Source organism: Eptesicus fuscus, chromosome 8 (genome assembly GCF_027574615.1).
Source record: "Eptesicus fuscus isolate TK198812 chromosome 8, DD_ASM_mEF_20220401, whole genome shotgun sequence".
In the NCBI taxonomy this organism is placed as follows: Eukaryota; Metazoa; Chordata; class Mammalia; order Chiroptera; family Vespertilionidae; genus Eptesicus; species Eptesicus fuscus.
The window spans coordinates 43,178,887-43,187,257 of record NC_072480.1 but is presented as its reverse complement, the minus strand read 5'-3'; positions in this window follow the sequence as shown (position 1 = coordinate 43,187,257).

The following is an 8,371-nucleotide window of genomic DNA, read 5'->3' as shown; positions in this document are numbered from 1 at the left end:
GAGAGGGAAAGGCAGAGAGAAACATCAATGTGAGAGGGACACTTTGATTGGTTACCTCTTGCATGAGCTCTGACCTGGGCCCCAGCCAGAGAGGAGCCTGCAACCTAGGTACATGTCCTTGATTGGAATCAAATCTGGCCAAGGCTCTATCCACTGAGCAAAACTGGCTAGGGCAGAATATGACATTTCTTAGCACCTCCAACAGTGAACCTTCATTTTTTCCTCCAGGAGTGTGGTGGAAAAACCCTAGATCACCTTTTTGGATTCTTATTACCCAAGTTATCAAGAATGCTGCCAGTGGTGTACTTAGCCAATGAGCAGTCAGAAAGGGTGTTTCCTCTGCAGCTCACGCACAGAGGCGGGACTGCTGGCACGCAGCAGCTGGCAGGCCCCCCTGTCTGCCTCCGCTTCAGGCCTGCTCAAGCCACCACGGCTGGTGCTGGCAGGCCCCCTTGTTTGTCTCCACTACTAGCCTGCTCAAGCCACTGTGGCCGGCGCTGGCAGGCCCCCCTGTCTGTCTCCACTCCAGGCCTGCTCAAACCGCCACAGCATCCGTGGCTTGCCTCACCTCCCACACAGTCACCTCCTGTCCACCTGAATGTGCAGTATCCTCCTGAGAGTCATGATGTTACAGTGTCCCAGACAATGTGCATATTACATACATATATATATGCCACTGAAGGACGGGTGAGAAACAAAATGATGTTAAGTTATAAAATATGGTTTCTAAACTGTAAGGAGAATAAGTCCTATTATCAGCAGATACCATTGTTTTATAACACATAAGGATACTTTTGCATTTCAAGATGAGAGCTGGGGGAGAATTAATTATTTTGTATGAGGGAACAGATGAACATATAAAGTTTCCAGGAGAAAGAAGATCCAGAGGGCCCCTGCTGGTGTGGCTCCATTGGTTGGAATCTCTCTCTCATATATATTATATATATATATATATATATATATATATATATATATATCCCTTCCTCCTCTCTCTCTAAAAATCAATAAGCATATCCTCAGATGAGGATTAAAAAATAAAAGAAAGAAAGAGAGAAAAAGATCCAGAGGAGTCAGATTACAAACTGTTTGGGAAAAGGGTCCAAGGTGGTTACAGTAAAAAGTGGTTGAAGAGCAGCCAGATAAAGATTTTAAATAAGAAAAAGACATTAGCCCTAGCCAGTTTGTTTCAGTAGATAGAGCATTGGCTTGCAGACTAACAGGTCCTGGGCTCAATTCCTGTCAAGGGCACATGCCCAGGTTGCAGGCTTTATCACCAGTGGGGGGCATGCAGGAGGCAGCTGATGAATGATTCTCTCTCATCATTGATGTTTCTCTCTCTCTCCCTTCCTCTCTGAAATCAATAAAAATATATTAAAAAGAAAAAGAAAAAGACATCTAATGAAACATTTCTCAGTTGTTTTCTGAAGGCCTTGTGATATCAGTCACTTTGTCTATTTCTCCCATGTACTAGTATAGTCTATTCTAGAATAGACACATAGGAGGCTGCACGCACAGGGGTAAAACTCCTAACAGGATGCCTAGAGACTAGAGACCATGAGAATTGATATCTGAAAAATATTGCCTTATCTTACAGAGTCAGACCTTAATACCCGGGGCAAGGAGTCTGGGTTTCATGAAGCAGATAATGAGAAGCCTTTGAAGTTTAGCTTGTTTGTTTTAATCAAATCTGTGTTTTGGGAGTACAATAAACCTCTGATAGAAATGTAACAGAAGATCTTGGAAGAGGAGAGGTTGGGAAGAAGAGAAATTATGAGACTATGAAATAATTTAGTTTTGAAGAATTGATGAACTGAATTAGAGCAATGGCAGTAGAAATGGAAATAAAGAGACAATTTTGACAGGTGTTTGCAAATAAAGCCAAAGGAATTGGCACACCATTGATTTGAGTGATGTTGAAAAAGTGATTTTAAAGATTTCTTGGCAAAGAAAATGCAAGCTGCTTTTAGTAGTCTGAAGTTGGTAGGAATATATATACTATTATTTAAAAGCTATCTTACCTAATAAAAGAGAAATATGCAAATTAACCATCACTCCACTACACCCACAGCCAATCACAGTGAGTATGCAAATTAACCCAACAAAGATGGGGGTTAATTTGCATATGCAGGTGTGGAGTGGCTGGGGAGGGGCAGGAAGCCTGCTATGATGGGAAGGGGGCGGTGGAAGGAGCTACAGGAGTGGTGCTCTAGACAGAAGTGAGGACTTGCCGGCTCCCTGGGGGCCGGGGAGCGGGGACTTGCCGGCTCCTGGGAGGCTGAGAGTGAAGCCGGGGGAAGGAAGGCCCATTCTTGCACGAATGTCATGCAATGGGCCTCTAGTTTTACAAATAAATAATTTTATTTATTTAAGAACTACTTTCAGCATGAGATATATATACAAAAGTTCAACCAAGTAAATTAAGACCATGTTATCTTAAATTTAATTGTAAATATCACTCTAAGCTCATAATTCTTTCCTTGTAAATATATGCATATTTAACTCTATCCTCTGAAATTTCCTAAAAATAATGAAAAGTGATATAAATGAGCACTCCAGCTCTTTGATTATTACCTCTCAATACCATCTTCATGTCAACAGGAAACAGGATCTAATTTGAAGTGCTTTCCACTGGTCCAAGATAAGACGTTTGGGCAGCAAGTGGCTAAATTCAGAATGTGAAGTATTTTGCAAGACAGGTAACACATTTTTTTCCCCTACAAATCATTTGTGTAATATAAAAATTATAATATATATATATGTGTGTATATATATATATATATATATACATATATAAATAAAATAAGGGTGTTATTATAGGATAAAAGACATTTAAGAAACATAACTAAATGCAATATATGGTCCTTGTTTAGATCTCAACAACCCAACTGTTTATTTATGTTTGATATGATCGGGAAAACATTGGATGATATTAAGAATTTGCCCTTAAATGTTAGAAGTACTAACTGGGTGTGGGAAGAAGGAGAAGGAGAGAGTATTTATAAGTTGAAAATGTCTTCAAAAGTTGGTTTGTTGTTTTTAGTGAAATAGTATAATGTCTAGAGTATGCCTTAAAATACTCCAGAAAACAGAATGAAACAATGTGTGGAGGTGAGTTGTGGGGAGGGGAATAGATGAAATCAGCTCAGCAAAATGTTGAAAATTTCTGAAGTTAGGTGATATGTATGTGCCATGCATTAAATTATTTTCTCTAATTTTGTATATGCTTGGGAATTTCCAAAAAAAAGCATGTGTGATTATTTTTTAAAAGAGATTACTCCTACGTTTCTAATAATTAGGTAGACTACTCCAATAACCATGTAGTCCGTCTCCCTACTTCATATATAGCAATTCAATTCATCTCCAAAATTATCACCATGTTCTTTGTTTTTAATTATGTAATTCCCCACTTCCATAGATTTCAAAGGTCCACATTGCTTGTTAGATTAAACAGAAACTCCTATAGAATCTGCCATGTAGAGTCCTTTAAAAAAAATTAAAAATTGAGATGAAATTCATATAACATAAAATTAACTGTTTTATTTTTTGGGGGGGTATATATGTTTATGTGTGTATATATATTTTTTTTTAATAATTTCAACATCTTTATTTTTTATTGAATTTATTTGGGTGACATTGGTTAATAAAATTATAATTATATAGGTTTCAGGTATACAATTCTATAATACAACATCTATATATTGTATTGTGTGTTTACCACCCCAAGTCAAGTCTCAGTGAATAATTCAGTGGCATTTAATACATTTGCACTATTGTGCAAATAACACTTCTATCTAGCTCCAAAACATTTACATGGCTCCAAAAGTAAACTTCATACCTATTAAGGAGTTACTCTAAAATCTTTTATAATCTGACCCAACCTGGGGAGTTAGATATGTCTCTGAATGTGGTACTTCTCCAATGCCTTTCCCATTACTGCCTTAAAATGCAAAATTAATTTAAGGTCCAAACCAAGCTCCACCTCATTCAGGAAGTCTCCGCAATGCCATAATTTGGATTAATCTTCTACCTCCTCTTAATTTCAGCTTTTTAAAAAAGTTATTTTTGTTGTTATTGTTAATCCTTACCCGAGGATATTTTTTCCATTGAGTTTTAGAGAGAGTGGGGGGAGGGGAGAGACAGAGAGAGAGAAAAATTGATTGGTTGCCTCCCACATGGGCCCCAACTGGGGCCGGTGGTCAATTCTACAACAAGGTACATGCCCTTGACTGGAATCAAACGCAGGACCCTTCAGTCCATGGGCTGATGCTCTATCCACTGAGCCAAACTGACTAGGTCTGAATTCCAGCTTTGACACATACTAATATATAAAAACCCAGGGTCCTTAACATCCGAAACGACAGAAGGCTTGACCAAACGCCAGGCTAGGGGGCTGAGGGAGAGGGAGCTAATCAATCAGTGGCAGCGGTGACTGGTGAGCAGCTGAAAGGCAGACCTCTTGGTCCCTCCTCCCGGCCCTCAGACTCCAATCAATCGGTGGCGGAGGCGGGCCGGAACTGGGGACTGGCTCCCTTAGTAGGCCTCCAGGTTCAATCTCAAGAGGACAGGACAGGCACCCACGGACCAGCGCTGCTGACCTCCTGGAACTTGGCCTCGGGCACTGCGGCCGCTTCCCCTCCCTAGATGCTCCACAAGGTCACTGGAGCCTGCCCCGCTCCAGACTAAGTGTGATCACTGCACAGGGAAGAAATGCAGTAAAAATATAAAAACCCGATGACCAAGGGCCCGCCTCCACGAGCTCACGGGAGCCTCAGAGCACTGGGCACCCGACTATTTTAGGGGCTTCAGGTGAGTGGGGGACGCAAAGGGGTCAGGAAACCTCCCTAGAGGTCAGGCCACGGGTCTGATCGCGGATCCATCCATCCTGCCATCTGCCAACAGCGCCTCTGTGGAGAATGGGAGAACAAAGGGAGGGGGCGGGTCTGCAAACCCCAGAGGGAATCCAGGGTCCCAGGTACTCTGCCCCGCCCGCTGACACTGCGGCTCTGAGGGCACTGCGGCAGCCAACCAGCTGATCCACCCCCCCACCCCCACCCTGCCACCTGCTGGTTGCAGACACAGGGAGCACCCCTTCTGAGGGGAGACACCCACCACATATACAGAAGGTACACAGAAGGCGCTCAGCGAGGAGTCCCCACGGGTTGTGTTTGCACCTTCATTCTGTCCCCTGCCCCCCACCTCAATGCCGAAGGAAGCCTGATTCAGAAACACCCTCATGCTGACCACCCACACGGAGAAACAGCGTGTGATAGACATCATGTCCCCCAGACGCCTGAATCTGCTTCAAAGGAAGACACTACAGACCCGTGGCGGGAAGAGGGACTGAGACAGAAGGTCGGGGAAGAGCAGGGCTGCCCGGCCCTGCTCCCCGCCCCCCTTCATGTGTGAAGCGCCTGCATCGCAGCCCTTGGACGGAGGCCTGTGAGGGAGTGAAGAACTGTGGCTGTGCCTGTGGCTGCTCGGCCTCCTGCCCTCGTGGACAAGCAGGAAACGTATTTACGTGCCAGAATCTAAAACCCTCTTTATCGGTAATAGAGCAAATCATGCAAGACCTACTCGTGTTTCTAAACAGGATTCTGTGTGGCTGCGTGGGAACCAGATAGAAGGTGTGCTCTCTGCCCAGGAGGCTGCAAAGGTTGCTCCTCTCTCCAACGCATGTAACCTGGAGAGGCTTAAAGGGAAAAGGAGATCAAAACAAAACAAAATAGCAACAAGTTCTGAAGCCGCTGCGCTGCCGACAAATCCTCCGAGCGGTGGTGACATCAGATCTGTCTCCCTGCACCTGGGGCTCAGACGGCCAAGCTGCGGACACCTGCTAGCAGTTCTCAAGCTGCTGACCCTGCTAGTGGTTCTCAAGCTGCTGACCCTGCTAGTGGTTCTCAACCTGTGGGTCGCGACCCACAGCTTGAGAACTGCTGCTGTAGAGCCTAAGACCATCAGAAAACAGATATTTACATTATGATTCATAACAGTAGCAAAATTACTGTTATGAAGTAGCAACGAAAATCATTTTTTGGTTGGGGGTCAACACAACATGAGGAACTGTATTAAAAGGTCACGGCATTAGAAAGGTTGAGAACCACTGCCTTAGATATAATGGCCCAAAGAACTGGTTGGGACGATAATTTTCTTTCTTCTAAGGTGTTAGGGCTGCATTATTGTTGAAATAATAAATTGTGAAATATAAATACTACTAGAGGCCCAGTGCATGAAATTTGTGCACGGATATGGTCCCTAGGCCTGCCCAGCAATCAGGGCCAATCCGGGCCAATCCGGGCCTTCCAGCTGCCGGCCAGGGCGTCCCTTCCCTGGCTGCTGGCTGGGGCCTTCCTTCATTCCGCACTGACCCTGGTGGTCAGCGCACGTCATACAAGTGATTGAACTCCTGGTTGAACTCCCAAGGGGACACTTTGTATATTAGCCTTTTATATGTATAAGTAGATAGATGGTCAACATAATCTTGTTAAAGATTATAAGACTAGAGTCCCGGTGCATGAATTCATGTATGGGTGGGGTCCAGCCGGCCCGCCCTGATCGGGCTGGTTGGTGGGCCGCAATGTGCGTCATAGTGGCCATTCATTCCGGTCATTCTGGTCTCTTGGCTTTTATATATATAGACTAGAGGCCTGGTGCACGAATTTGTGCATGGGTGGGGTCTGGCTGGAGGTCCCCTTCGGCCAGGGGAGGGGCTGCAGGCAGTTGGCCACCAGCTGGCTCCCAATCAGGGTGATGAACTCCTTTAGCTTTTTCTTGTCTGTGAAGCTCTTTATCTGGCTTTCAATTCCAAATGAGCTTTGCTGGGTAGAGAAGGGCGTGGCAAGAAATATTCAAAGTGACGAACAGCAAGGACCTACAGCCAGGGTGACCTTCCTTTTGAAAGGACATGTCTGCTCCTGGCCAAGGGTTCGGTCTCCGTGAAACCCGGGTCAGTCTTTGCATCGGGGGAGTGGAATCGCTGAGGCACGTTTGAGAGTCGCCAAGGCTGGGAGTGTGATCTCAGAACAGTTAAAAACATGTTCGTGAAGGGATGTTATGGGTTCTCTCTCATCAAAAAGCCCACACGTGTCTGTGCTACACCAACAGGGCTGCTTTAACACGGAAGCCTCCATCCCCAGCCTACCCGCCTCCAGGAGCTGGCGGGAGGTTGGAAGTGGCCGTGGATAGTTGAGTCCACTAGCAGGGTCGCCTAAGACCATCGGAAAACACAGATATTTACATTACGATTCATAACAGTAGCAAAATTACAGTTATGAAGTAGCAACAAAAATAATTTTATGGTTGGCGGTCACCACAACATGAGGAACTGTATTAAAGGGTCGAGGCATTAGAAAGGTTGAGATCCACTGGTTTAAGGCCGTGGTCGGCAAACTGCGGCTCACGAGCCACACGCGGCTCTTTGGCCCCTTGAGTGTGGCTCTTCCACAAAATACCACCGCCTGGGCGAGTCTATTTTGAAGAAGTGGCGTTAGAAGAAGTTTAAGTTTAAAAAATTTGGCTCTCAAAAGAAATTTCAATCGTTGTACTGTTGATATTTGGCTCTGTTGACTAATGAGTTTGCCGACTGTTCTAAGGGAAAGAAAACTGATTTTGGAATAGGAGAAAAACAGCTCACACCTCTGAAGTAGGTAAATGACCTGGAAAAAAAGCTAACTTCACATTATATCCCAGTGTCGGGGAGAAAGTTACTGTGATTGCCAATATGTCAAAGGTTCTACTAACAGAGAAGATTCCAAAAGAAATTTTAAAACAGAATGAAACAAAATATGCAGTGAGGCTGAAGATAATAGTGAGGAAAATCTATGGGTATAAATGTTCAGCATTTGAAAAATCTCCACAAGGTCACTGCTGGCAAATGCATTCATGTCAGTTGGGCCTGGCACTAGAACTCCATAGGAGAGCCAGAGCCTTTCATGCCCACCTGGGTCCACACCGTGATGCATCAGATTCATGGTCCCCAGTCCTTCCAGGAACAGAGCCTGGCACAGGTGAAGGTGAATCACAGAAATCGCAGAAGTACTGGAATCATAACGACCTGTGTGCTTAGAGGGAATGGAGTCCCATCTTTTCATCCTGCAGATGAGGTAATGGGGCTCTGAGCAGGGGAGACTGACTTTCCTAATTCACTGAACTACCAGTGGCAAAACCTGTCTTCAAATTCAGATAAATCCATTTCCAAAGGACAAAGAATAGCTCAGCTCATCTTACTTCCCCTAAACTCCACCAATAAAAGTAATATTCAACAACATAGGTTGGATTCTGCCTTCGGTTCCTCTGATATCTATTGGGTTCAACAGATTACCACTGAGAGGCCACTACTCACTCTTGAATTAGACGGAAAAAATTTTTAAGGTTT